Genomic DNA, 14,236 nt, shown 5'->3' on the forward strand with positions numbered 1-14,236 from the left:
GTTTAAAATGTGAATGATGATTAGCATTACTTGTAAGAATAGTTTCTGCCATAGAAGTCCACTCAATTTAATGGAAAAATGTCTTGAACATTAATAGCAATGCAATTATTTGGAGTCTTAAAACCTTTAAGAACTGTCTCCCATCTTCAGCTGGATCTGCAATAAACTGCGCTTTCTGATAAATTTAGTCTTCATACATTAAAGCTCTTTCAGACCATATTTTCTTGAATTCAAGGAGACCTCTCCCCCATCTTTCAAGGGACATACAGAACTTACTTCTTTTCTTTAAAAAATAAACTAAATTGCATTTACTTGGGCCACCAGCCTGCTTCACAGGAAATTTACTGGAGAAGCTGATTGGTGGTAGCTCGTGCCACAGCTCATGGGTTTGTCCTCTCACAGTGATAACCAGAAGGCAATCAAATAAAAGTTTCTGAGGCTAAATTACAAATTAATATATATATAAGCATATATAAAGTATATGCTGATATGGACTGAGTGAATCATCTCCCCTAGTTCTGATTGCATCCAAGATTGAAGTGTTGCTAAAATTCAGAGTAATTTGGGCTGAGAAATCGTATGCTGCCTTCATTATTAGAATTAGGTCTCCATTGACTAATTAGTCTACTCCCTTTTGTTACCTGTAAAAATATTTTATTGTGCAATAGCTGTGATATTACAGGAACTTATGTCATGAAAACAATCAAGCTAAAAGAAATGTGCATAGATTTTTTTTCCAATGCATAATTTGGAAAAGCTATGACAGGTGTTATTCTATTATGAACACGACTGAGTTGACTCTACTGGAGTTAAGTACTTTTATGAGGATGACAGGTAGCAGTTTAATGGATCCCCAAAATCCCATATCTTTTTAAAGAACTGATGAGCTGGAAGTTATGGGATATATCTATGCAGAAGATATCTCGTGCTACTTGCCATATGCTTCCATTCTCTCTTTTTCTTTTTTTAAATGCAGGTTTACATTGCTCAACCATCCAAAGTCTTCCTGGTTTTGTAGTGTTTTGCTTACTGAGAAATTTTTTTTCTAACATGGCACTAATCAATATTTTTCATGTTGATATTCAGATTACATATGCAAAGGAGCAAACTGGAGAGGTTTTACCCTGGTCATCTTCAAATGAGTAAGAATACTTGATCAGAAAGACTAACTTGTCATTCAGCTGCCAATGCCCAATTTTGTCCTGGAAATTGTCTGCATATGAAGATTTTCTGGATCTTAAGCTCTCTCTGATTTCTATATATGAGCATTACTTTGGTAATAAGGAAGCTGGAGTAGGAGACAAGATTCTTAATGTTAGATTTTAACCCTTGAAATCAACAAGAATTTTGCCCTGTATTTTTAATTTCTGCATCTGCCACCATTTTACTGTGTGATCCTCTAATTGCTTAATTGACATGTAGCCGCATTTCTGTTCTGCGAAAAGCAGTGCTGCTGTCTTAGCATGCAAAGGTAATTTAGTGCTTGTTTGAAAGGTAAGCTTGTAGAAAAGACAGCAAGATGGAACGATTAAAAAGCACTTATTAGGTCTAAATTGCCAAAATCTGGAAGGACAGAAATAGTCTTTTCATAATGTGTTCTTTATTTATTCTTAGTGCTTGCTAAATTGCTAGATTCTCAGAATAATAATAATATGATGAGTAGTCACCTTCTCTTTTACTATTTTCATCTTTCTGGATTCTCTATTTTCTTAAAAGTTCCTGAAATATCACATTGTATGAAACCAGGACACTGTATCTGCCACAGCATTATATGTCTGACCAAGAAAAATGCTCAGCAGAAGTAAGGTCATACAAGATATATAACTTTCCTATTACCTCATGCACATGCAGATACGAGCAACTCACCTTTCCTAAACTTTATAATTTCTTTAAAAATATGTTCAAACAATTCTCTCTCCTGTTATGTATGAAAAAAATTAATATTGAACATAAATCATGACCTCCCTGTCCCACAGGTTTGATAGAATATTAATAGTAATAAACACATGAAGGACTTGAGTGAACTCAGTATAGTTAAACCCATTCAATATGAGTTATGCTAAATATAACTTTTAAAACCATACATATTGGAGATGGGTATGAGATGTTGATATTAATATTTTATATATCAGATTTCCAAATTTATGGTATCGCCAATATAAATATGTTGACTTCTGTTAGTGAATACAACATTGTGATTCTAGAATAAACATGGTAAAAGTCAACATGATAAACATTAAATGTATTAAAAGCTGATAAATTTCGATCTGAAATTAAACATGGGGAATAACTATTAAGCAGGTGTGTTACTAACTGGATCCTTCAAGCGTATGTTCATTTGTACAACCTGACAACGTACCCCTCTGTTGTGAATAGAAGGAACTATAAAAATCTGCAGTGTTCTTGTTTGTAGTAGGTGAATATCAAGGGAACAACACAAACTAAAAACTCTCAGCAAACACTGTATCCTTTGGTCAATACCATATTGAGAAGGAAGAATTCAGGCCAGAGGCAGAGAGATGTGATGGGCCTGTACTGTAAAGAAACAGTTCCTGGGCTGGTTCTCTGGCTCTGAGGCTAAATGGCCAATTCAGTTTCATTCGTACAATTAGAGTCACCTGCTCTGCATAACAGGACAGTCTCATATTAGCATTTTATTGGGAATGATCCCTGGAATGTGGTAACTTTCCAGTCAGGTCTAGGACCATCCTAAGAACTCAGTACACAGACAATCAAGTTCTGGTGCAAAAGCTTAGGCTTCTGTTAGTTTGCAGAGAAAAAAATCTGGGACTCTTAATAAAAACTGAGAGTCTTGGCAACTAAAAGAAGTGCTCAGGGCAATCCTGCACCCACAGGAGTTGTGCTACCTTGGCTACTACATAAAGCCAGAATCTTAGCCATACAAACACCATGTTACTGCTGTATTTTAGCACTGACTGCTATTGAAACAACAGCTGTGATTTCCTTGGATGGTTACTGATCAATTGAAGCAGGTTAGGAAGAGCTAAAACAATGGTTGAAGGACTATGGAATGTATTTGGTGGTAAATGTGTTCAGGAGCTATTTAGGTTAAAAATAGAAAAAATTTAGGAGTGCATTTCACAGCTTCTGAGTAGTTTGTACTGCAGGATACAAGATGATAGGTAATAGAGGTAAAATAAGGTAACTTTCTTGTTAGTTCTGCTTTTATTAGATTTTTCAAGTGTCTGAACTTTGTCAGCTACCTCTATCCTAGTCTGCAATTAGCAGTGTAGGCATAGGCTTTGAGACAGATGCTGGATATGGGATGGTCCTTCCGCAGAGAGGGAGCTGAGGACAAATCCAATAAACAGTCAGATTTCTGTGTTCTGAATCACTGACCAATGCTCAGTCTCAGCTCAAAGCTGCTGCCTTCATAACTTGATAGGTTATGAAGTAGCTGCACTCACTGGTTATAGGTATTCCCTCTATCCTTACAAGATTCTTACCACACAAGTACTTATTTCTTTTGTGGTTACTCTGTGACTTAATTTTACATATCAAATAATCAAAAATTTGAAAGCAGCCTTGTCTATTCTAGTCAGCACAATGTTTACCATACAGCTGAGATTCTGTTTATTATCATCTGGGGATTTTTAAATTGTGAGGGTCAGTAAGTGTTTGTAAAAATACTTGGCAACTGTAATACATATAATAGTGAAAAAATTCTACACATGAGATTCCAGTTACCAGGTTAACAGATACATCAAACTGTATCCATTAGATTATCAGACCATTATAAGACAACTGCATTACAACACAGTAGATATATTTTTAAACCATTATACATGAATGATAAAAAAAAATGACTTTTACATCTCACTCTTCCCAAACCCATCTTGAAAGCTATGAAGCATCTGATTAATATTTTAGGACTTGTAATTTCTGAAGATAATAAGACTTGGAAATAAAAGTACCTTTTGGACACTGACTAATTAGGATGACACTTTCCACCTACATTCATTAAATCAAGGCTACTTGTGAAGCTCTTGTACAGGAAGTTATTATTTACTGTTCTCAATTTTCATATGATGCAAATCATTGAGAGCAGAATCTACACTACCCAAAGGCCTGGTGCAATGTGAATATCAGAGAGCATGTGCTGTCTGCAGTACTGTCAAAATAAAGCAAAATTGATAAGAAATTCCTTACTTCAGAAGGTTGTTCCCATTAAGCAAACCATAAACATTAACAATGGTATTAAAAATTTACTATACATTTCTTCACTATGAGGCCAGTGAGGCACTGGAACAGGTTTTCTCAAGAAGCTGGGGATGATGCCCCATCCTTGGAAGTGTTCAAAGTCAGGTTGGATGGGTCTTTGAGTAACTCAGTCTAGTGGAAGGTGTCCTGGTCCATGGTAAGGGGAACTGCAACTGAAATCTATGTAGGGGCCCTTCCAGCCCAGACATTTTATGACTTCCCTCTAATTTAAGTTTCTATGAGAGCAGCATATATACTGATACTAATCAGGCAGTGGTGCTGTGAGAAATGTCAGGGCTTCCCGCAGCTCCTTGCCACAGCTGCGACGTGCCTAGGACACGCTGCTGCTCTAAGGGTGCTCACTGTTCTGAAATCTCTCTTGAAAGCTGTCTGAACTACAGAATCAGAGAACCACAGAATCACTGAGTGGTCTGGGTTGGAACAGACCTTAAATATCACCTAGTTCCAAACCCCCTGCCAGGCTGCTCAAAGCCGTGTCCAACTCGGCCTTGGAAGCAGGTATAAAAGTGCTGTGCTAAGGATACCATGAGACCCTCCATCCACGCTTCCTGGGGTTTAATTGCATTCTCTCACAGGATTATTTTACTTTAACTTACATGAGCTGCTGATAAATGAAGACATTGTTACAGCATACCATAGCACAGCAAAACAGAATACAGCAAAAACATAATACATAATAAGCAAGGTGGCATAATCAATTAATCAGGGATCTGAGACAGAGTGGCTGTGTCCTTTAAAGGCAGTGCTACTGTGACATTCTCTCTGCTAGTCTGTATGCACAGAGATGGGCTGGCTATATACAGTGGTTCAGCTTGTGATCTCTCATATTCCAGCAAGCACAGAGCTGGCATCACTAGAGAGAGCAGCCAAATGAAGCTGCTCTGGTAGCAGAGGCTACAGAGCTGTGTTAATGCCTCACTGTCTAATTTACCCCTTTCTCACTGAAGAACCTAGGCTAGATATATACTGGTTTTGTTTGGAGAAAGATTATGCAGCACAGATGTAGTGTTTAAGGTGTGTGCATGTTTTTAATGCTTGGCTGCTGGATTTAAGATTTTATTAAATTTTATTTCTGCTCTATCTCCCTACCTGTAATTTCCCACATACATTCTATTTAGATATTTACTGATTTCTAAGAACTTGCTGCTATTTACTTACCAAGTAAATAATGTATGAATATTTCTATTGCATGGAAGTTAAGATGCATTTCATTTATATTTTATAAGCAAAGAATTTAAAGACAAAGCTATGATTCAAAAATTTTATGATGCTACGACAGAATCAACCTTAAATTGACTAAAATACTCTTATTTAAGTCCAGATTCATTAATGTACCAGAACAATAAAAGTTTTTCAAAGCACACGAGTCATTTAAATTGAGTTTACATCTATTTTGCATCACTGAAGCAGTGCAAATGAGAGAAAGCACACTAGGGAATCGAGCCCTTATGTTGGTTTGGTCGAGGCACAGGTTAGATGGTGGTTGGGCAGGAGGAGCAGAGCAGACCCCAGTTCATCTGTTTGTGTGCCTCAAGCATTCCCCAAGGTCCCTGCCACCATCACACTGCTTGGCTGCTTCCTCTGTGTGTGCTAGAGACAGCAGCCATGCCAGGGAAAACCTTCTGAGAGCAAATAGCCGGCTTCAAGCAGAGACACAAAATCTCTGCAGAAAAGAGCTCCCTGAAATGGTTAACTTTCCAGAGAACCAGAGTGACACACACATGCAGCTCACTTCCTCACACCCTCTGCAGCCAAGACCTGCAGAAGTGCCAAGCTGAAGTGCTGGGATTCTTTGGAGAAGTCAGCAGCAAAGCTATTCACACAACTCTACTTACAGCCTGTAGAGCCATAGCCATTAGTTATAACCACCAATAGATAAACTTAACTACAACTTAATCTATTCACTTGTTTTTACACCCTATGCACACCCTATGCTTTTAATTAATTATTGGTATGGAAAGTTTGATTGCATTATTTCATTATAAAAACTACTTAGAGGAAAAAGGTATGTCAACAGAAATGCTAGGTTTTGTGAAAGATTTATTTTTAATGAATTTTAGCTCAAGCCAAATAGCACATGAATTTTATGTTCTTAGAAAACTCATCCTGTATTCACAGAATAAGCACTACTATGGTAGGGATATAGTATGATAGGGATATATTTTTCACTGCAAAAGCTGAAATCTTGGTACGAGTGCAAAATAAATCCCTGACATCATGAGCCATGATCAGGAGGGAGCTAATGGAACAGTGATGAACATCTCTGTAAGAGCTAATACTGTTTCACTTAGTACACTTCTGGTGTATTCCTAAGAATCTCCATATGTTCATAATTAAAGGCATGCATGTGAAGCATACAAGTAAGAGAGTGCTATTTAAAAGTACTATGATTGTAACATTTATTTAGGGTAATGCATTTTTAGTGAACAAAAGTGTATATACCATATATATCCATCTACATATATATGTGTTTTGCTACATATACACCACTTGTAAGTAGAAAATAATGTCTGAGACTGACATTCCTCCTATCCTTTCCCATAACAATACCACTCAGCCTCTCCTCCTCTTAGTCTTTTGGGAGATGGGGATTAACATTTGAGGCTTCCAGCATTTTATTTTTTGTGAAGAATTTCACAGCTCATGGGTTTCTACCCTTCTCTACTGCATCACGTTCTGCTGTGATTGTGTGGCTCCAAGTTGTGTCTGCTGCCAAATTAAAACTGTGAGAACTTCTGTGTCTTTGGGTCTGGGTTGTGCTTTTGTAGTTCTCTGATCTCCTATTCCTTTATTATTCTTATGGCAAAATCAAAGAGGGGCTACCACTGAGATCAGGGAAGTATTCTGCAAGGTTGATCTGATCAATACCTCCTCAAGCAGGACTGAACTCAGGAGCACTCTTCTGAAGAATTTGTGTTATAGCTCCTTACAAATTACCTACATTTTATGGCACATTTAAAATTTCCCTTTGAAACTGTGCATGTTGATGCACATCCTTATAATGAACATTACACAGAACAATTAGAAAATGATGATACTTCAAATGTACAGTTCATATATATATATATATATACCTATATGCCGTGACATATAGCCTGCATTTTGTATTTAATATAGTTGTTAAAAAAATAAGAATTGCAGTTAAGAATAAAATATTTCATCTTCTTTTCAGGGTAGGTAGAAAACTGCATTGAGACAGGGAATTTTTCACCAAGCTGTCAGTCAGATTTCAATTCAAATCAATAGTGCGGGGAATATTTTTCAACGGAGAGCTTTTCAGTGGCCTTCTTGAAACCAAGTTCAAGGGTTCAGGGCAATTCTTTGTACATAAGTGTCCATGTTGCATAACAAGAAGAAGAAGAACTATTCTTATGTGTAGATTTCAAGATAAAGACCAAGGGCTGAGCACATCTTTACACTCCTGGGCAGGCCTCTCAGCTTGGTGATAGGTAAAATGAAGGGACCTGACCTGCCCAGTGCTGTACCTGCTCTGGTTTCAGAGGACACTCCTGGCACCTTACATACACACAATATGTGCTCCCTGTCAGCTAGGGAGCACTGAGTGAAATTACCAGGCAGCAGGTTCATAGCAAACAAAAGGAAGTAGTTTTTCACACAAATCATAATTAAATTTTGGAGCTCATTTCCACAGAACAGGGTTGAGACCAAAGCATAAACAGATTTTTTAAAAGGGAGTAGGGAAACTCAAAGTTTATTATAGTTTATGATGGTCTGAGAGCAATCTCCAGTTTAAGAAATCCATGTTCTATGTATTACTGAAACTTGAAAGGATACGCCAGAAAAAGATTCCCTGTATGCCAGTCCTGTTTCTTACGTTTTTCTCCTTCAGCATCCGCTAATGACTGTAGTCAGAGCCAGGATATTGGACTAGATGTTCAACTCACTATAGCAATTTATTTGATCGTATTCTTTTAATTAAATTATGTTCTTATTTTGGCTACTTAAAAGGATCTAAGGCCTTGATGGAGAAAGGCATTTAAATGCTTTAATGCTCACGTTATTTCAGGGAGGCAAGTACTTGAGTGTATCATAGCATTTGCATTTTAGGCCATAAACTTACTGGGGTGGGGCTCACTCATATTTTAATAGGACTTTGCTTTTTCTGGGTATGAGCTAGAATAAAAATATGTATTTTATAACAGTGATAACAGAGTGCAACACTGTTTTTCTATGAAGGTTAAATAGTTTGTTTGCCTAAATGGCTTGTGCCACAGGTAAATTTCCTAGCGATTTATATGTAAGGATGATGACACTATCATCAACTGATGTGAAAAAGAATCAACTTCCTTTATAGAACTCCCAACATTTGTAATGCATGAACATTTCATTTGTAGGAAGCTATTTTTCACCTGTTACCCACAATAGTATTGCCAGCCAATATGTAACTTACACACATATTTACCTAGAAGGGTATTTCAGATTTCATCCATTTTGCAAAAGCATCTGGCTGCAAACCTATGACACACGTTGGTGAAAATCCAGATACAGATACGAAGAAACCGAATACCGAAAACCATAAATTTCACCCCTGCTGTTTCTAAGCCTGACAGCCCCATAAGGTTTCATTCTACATCAACAAGAAGAGATAGAGATGTACGTTAGGCTGGCAGCCGAGCAAGCGAGGCAACCTCGGCATTCTTAATTGCGGGCGGTTCCATCCCGAGGAGAGACGCAGCCCCGCAGGAGCAGCACACGGCGGGGCGGGCAGCGGCACCGCATCCCCGCCGCACCGGCGGGTGTTCCCGGCAGCGCGGGGAGCCCCGCTCCGCACCGGGAGCCCCGCTCCGCACCGGGAGCATCCCCGCTCCGCACCGGGAGCATCCCCGCCCGCCGCCGCGCCCGCCACCTGCTCCCGCCGCGGCCCCCGCCCGCCGCCCGCCGGCATTTCCCGGGGAGGGGCGGGAAGGAGGCCGGGGCAGAGGATGGCGGTGCCGCAGGGCACGGCGGGCGGGGGAGGCTGGTGCCGCCCGGGGCTCCGCGGCCGCTGCCCCCGCGGCTTCCCCGACCCCGGCCCGGCCCGGCCAGGGGGGCAGCCGAGAAAGGGGGCAGAGCGAGGGAGGGATGGGAAAGCAACTCCCGATCTTAGAGCAACCACTCGCTCGTTCACCCTCACCTTCCGCCGGCTCCTCGGATTGAAATAACAACAACAATAATATTAATAAAATTTACACCACCTCTCCTCGCGCGAAGCAGACCCACGTTACAGGCAGGGGAAGGTCAAGAGGAAAGCCAGGAGGAGCGCTGCCTCGCCTCCGATCTGGCGGCTGTCACACCGCCAGCCCGTGTCCCCGGCTTCCCCGGGGGCGGCCCAATCCCTCCCCCTGCCAGGGCTGGGCAGCAGCTCCCGGCGCGGCGAATGCCCCGCGGCATCCCCAACACAAACCGGGGGGCGGCGGAGATGGGGGCGCGGGTAGAGCCCGGCGACACCTCTCCCCACCCCTTTGTGCATGGCGGGCACGACACACACACACACACACACACACACACACACACATACACACACACACACACATGCACACACATACACACACGCTCCACCTTGCAACCTCGGCGCCGAAGCCGCCCGTTGTTACACACACACAGAGGCACGCTTACACACACCCTGTCACCCCGAGAATACATTTTCTCTTGCACTCTACCGCCCGCCATCCATCCATCCATCCATCCATCCATCCATCCATCCATCCATCCATCCATCCATCCATCCATCCTCCCTATGGTCTCCCTCCTTCCTTTTCCTCTCCCCCCCCTACATCCCTCCCTTTGGTCGGTGTGGTTTTCCCCATACACACACCCTTTGCATCACTATAAAGCAGACATTTTGGTGCCGTTTATCACGGTTCAGGCTGAAACAAGCGCGGAGCGCCTTACCCACCCCCGCCCGGCTGCGTGCAGTTGGCGCTGAGCGATCCCGGGAAGGGCTGCAGCGGCTCGTCCCCTAGCGCAGCTGCTCCGCTGCCATCCGCCCAACTTCAGCACCCAGCCGGCGGGGAGAGGGCGGGAGGCGGCGGCAGGCGGGCGGGCAGGGAGGGAGGGAGGGAGGGAGGGAGGGGGGCAGCGAGAGAGAGCGAGAGAGAGGGAGAGGTTGGGAGGGAGGGAGAGAGGGAGGGCGGCGGAGAGGAAGGGCGGGCGGGAGGGTGCGAGGAGCGGCGAGGAGCGGCGCGGAGCAGGAGCCCCCGCACATGCGCTCTGCCGCCGGCGCCGGGAGTTCCCCGCTCGGCGCGGCCCGGCCGGTGAGGGAGGCGCGGCCCAGCCCGGCACGGTACGGCCCGGCCCGCCCCAACCCGGCCCGGCCCGGCCCGGCCCGCTCGGCCTCAGGGACACTTCCCGGCAGGCAGGGCCGGAGGACTCCGCCGGCGGAGCGGCAGCATCCCCGCTGGTGGGCTGGCAGCGGGCGGCGGCGGGAGCGGCACGCCGCCGTACTCAGCACTGAAGCGCTAGAGGTGCCAGGCTGCGGTTTTGGTTTTATTTTGGTCCCCACATCGGTACGTCCGAATAGATTTTAAAAAATTAAAAGTCCATAAGCAGCTATCCGACACTTAATTCTCCTCTGAAGCCAAGGGAGAGACAGGGATTTAGTGGCCAAGTAACTTTTTGATGGTGAGCACCTGAAGCACAGTTTGGGAATAAAGAACCAGAGTGGATCTGCATGGATCTGTCGGTGCCAACCACGAGAATCAATATCAGGATGCTCTGAAAATCTGACTGGGAATCCGGAATCCTGCCAGGTTTTGCCAGTTAGTTTGTCCCATCTTTCCAAACTCCAGTTTCTAAATTTTGGCTCAATAGAGAACGTTGTTTAGCTTTTCTTCTGCACCTTAGAAATCTGAGCCTGATACGCCTCCAGGTAACAGCATTGGAAAAATACATGTTTGGCATCTGGACCCTGTCAAATCATGCCATGAATCCAGAAATGTTAATAACTCCGGAGAGGACACATTGCTACATTTACCACTTCACTATAACGGCCTGGCAAGGTGGTACTAAAGGCACAAGGCTGCATTAAGGTGGTTCTGTGGATTGCCATCAATGTGTACCAATTCTCTTTGCAGAAGTGGTCTATACACCTTTGTATTTCATCTAGAGCCCAAAGTGGAGTGCTGCAAAAACTGAAGCCAAAATCACGCATATTTTAGTAGGGCTGAAATTAAAAGGATTTAAAGCAGTCCAGAAGGGCTAGCTTCCATGAGAGCTGTAAGAGCATAGGCACATCAAAACAAGCTCGGCTCTTGGGAATCTGTACTCAAAACACAACTAATTTAAAATGTGACAGTAGCAGCCATGGTTGTCTGGTTTACTTTTTTTTCTTCTGGGATAGAAGCTTCAGATTCTGAATCTCACAAGGACTAAAGTCAGTGTTAATCTCCCTGAAAGTCTCTCCCCATAAAACCACGACTTCTCTTTTCTTCTGATCTTAATGCTTGTGAAGAAAAAGTCCTTCAACTTGAGCCACAATTCAGTCTGATTCCCAAAAGTTATTGGCATGGCAATTTGGTTGTCTTTATGGAAATCTAAGTTATATTCCCTGTCACTAGAAACAGTGCTCAAAAGAGTATTGTAAAGGATAAAATGTATCTCTGAATCTTAACAGTGTTTTATTTTTAGTTAATTGCAATGCTTACAATCTTGACTATCTTTCCCCTGCTTTAAGGCACACCAGTGCTATTCTAAGGCCTCGATTAAGAAAAACCTCCATATTTAGGAAATAATTTCAAGAGTTTTTTAACTTTAAACTCGCATGTTGAAGCTTAATGTCTTCACAGTAAAGAATGTGAGCCTTTATACCCGCTTAATATTAGGAAGACAGCTCCACTCTGTAAAAATCTATGAAACCAATCAAAGCAAGCATCTTCTATAGATTTAGTATCTACACTGAAATGTTCAATTTAAAAGGGAGACAGTTTGGGAAACTGAATAATGGGTAGGATTGAAGGAAAATAATTTTATCCATATATCAGAAAAATACCAAATACTACAAGTTTGAAAATGCTATGCTTAAAATTTTAAATGAATAAAAGACTTGTGCTTTTTATTACTCTCTTAATGTTTCCCACAGCTCTGAACAAGCCCAGCCATTCCTATTTACCATAGTTTCCTGCACTGAAGCCATTCCTTGTTGTTGCTTGAACTCCTGTTTATAAACCCACTTCCTTTCAATAGCTGTTCAGCTGCTCTGTTCTGGCCACTGCCTAATCCTTGTGCCTGTTTTAGAGCCCTGCCATTGCTCTCAATGACTTTTTCTTCCAGGCCTTTCAATCCTCTCTCCCTGGTTTATGGGTTTTGTTCCATGCTTCTTTGCATTTCTTAATCCAAATGGTTTCCTTATTACCATTTATTCTTTTTTCCTTTTTGTTTTTATTAATTAAAACCTATTTGCATTGTTTTTCCAAAGAATTTTCACTGTCTTTTGAGAAAAGGAAAAAATGGAGAAATGTATTATAAAAGAACATGTGAAAATCTATAGCATGTACTTGAGAAGGTCTTCTGGAACCAAATAAATCAAATAAAATCATTTTACTACAACATTGTGAGGTTAAATGTCTGTAAAATTCCTATTGAATTTAATGGGCATGAAGCTAGGTTCCTCATTTTCCAGTATCAAGTCTACACTACTGTTAGTTGACTCTATAATTCCAGTCAGCGTCATATTTTACCTATAGAAATCCAGGCATTTAAAACTTGTCATGGTCATGAATTCTTCAAGATGACAGTCAGTTAATAGTATCTGTGTATCTTCAACATAAAAGAAATCAAAGGCTAACATTAAAACAACTCAATAGTTGAAGACCTACTATTGATCATAAAGCCATGATCTTCTTTTATGGCCCCAGCATGACTTCAATGTGATACAAAATGAAATATTTTAAATGTGTTTGAAACACAGATCATATACATATTTTTTTCTCTGTAAGCAGCAGTACTGTAGTAGCTTAAAAGCACTTATATTTGTAGTATCAGCTGGGAAATGGGTCAGAAAAATGTCCTGCAGTTACAGAGATGTATTTATGTGAATTTATGGTCTACTTCATGCAAAAAAATGAATCTTGAATCCTTCTTAGTTATGTCTGTGCAATACCATGGTTCTTTTTCAGCTGTGGATTTTTTAGAACTATCTAAAGCTACTTGACACTATTAAGATGCATTTAAAGAACTAAATAGACCTTTCTGTCATGCTGCTACACATAAAACCATGAAAATGAAAAAAACCCGAACAACCACCAACCCCAACACCTAACTCTTCTTTGTCCCAAAGCAAATTGTTGAAGAACTCATCATCTTCAGTTGGTTCTTTGGATGGAAAGCTCCCTTTTAATTGTGATTAAAGCTACAGCATCTCAGTAGTAGGGAGATATTTTTTTTCAGTAGCAGCAAATTGAGCAAACACAGAGTCTGTCTCTGACAGTCCGCTTTCAGATTTCCCCAAGCGACGTTTATAATTTGGCTTGTTTGTATGCAGAAACAAAAGCTTCAGAAGTCCCTTATTAAAGAACTGCTCTTTACAGATGGCAGTGCTCTTGTAGCTTACTCAGAGCAGGACCCAGAGATAATGGCATCTTGTTTTGCAGCTGTTTCTGTTAACTTTGGCTGAGCAATCAGTGTTTCAAAGGCTGGTATTATGTGCCAAAAGCCACCAAAAACAAAAGTCTGTTGACTCAGAAGAAAAATGTCACTGCTACTAAACCAAACTGAGCTATAGCTCTACTGCTTGAGACGCCTTCATATGGGCTTGGGCTGCCCTGGTGGTCTCTTCATCACAGCTCAGTAGCGAAGTGGTATCATTTTATCATTTCACCAAATATATTCTTTCATTGCAAGCTAGGCAAAGATTCCTCGCACCATTCATACAGCTAAATGTATTTCATTCCTCTCCTTTAACAGCTAGAGTGAATAGATTTTAAAATGTTTCACTGCACAGAGCCAGGAGATGGAGATTTGCTTCGGTAACCAGCTGATCTTTGCACTCTGCAGCAAA

General features: G+C 41.6%; 1 protein-coding gene across 4 annotated transcripts in view; it reads right to left on the reverse strand.

Annotated features, from left to right (window-relative positions):
• The window catches only part of RGS17 (regulator of G protein signaling 17), a 70,777-nt gene extending 60,503 nt beyond the window's left edge, over positions 1–10,274 (reverse strand). Inside the window, exon 1 of one of the 4 annotated variants that reach the window (XM_064708190.1) lies at positions 10,139–10,274. The gene's annotated coding sequence lies outside the window, so the exon portion shown is untranslated. Of the gene's footprint in view, positions 1–9,437; positions 9,572–10,134 lie in introns of those variants that run through there. The other 3 variants (XM_064708189.1, XM_064708188.1, XM_064708187.1) reach the window with 3 other exon arrangements.
• Positions 10,275–14,236: the final 3,962 nt, after the last annotated feature.

This window comes from Zonotrichia leucophrys, chromosome 3, assembly GCF_028769735.1.
Source record: "Zonotrichia leucophrys gambelii isolate GWCS_2022_RI chromosome 3, RI_Zleu_2.0, whole genome shotgun sequence".
Taxonomy (NCBI): Eukaryota; Metazoa; Chordata; class Aves; order Passeriformes; family Passerellidae; genus Zonotrichia; species Zonotrichia leucophrys.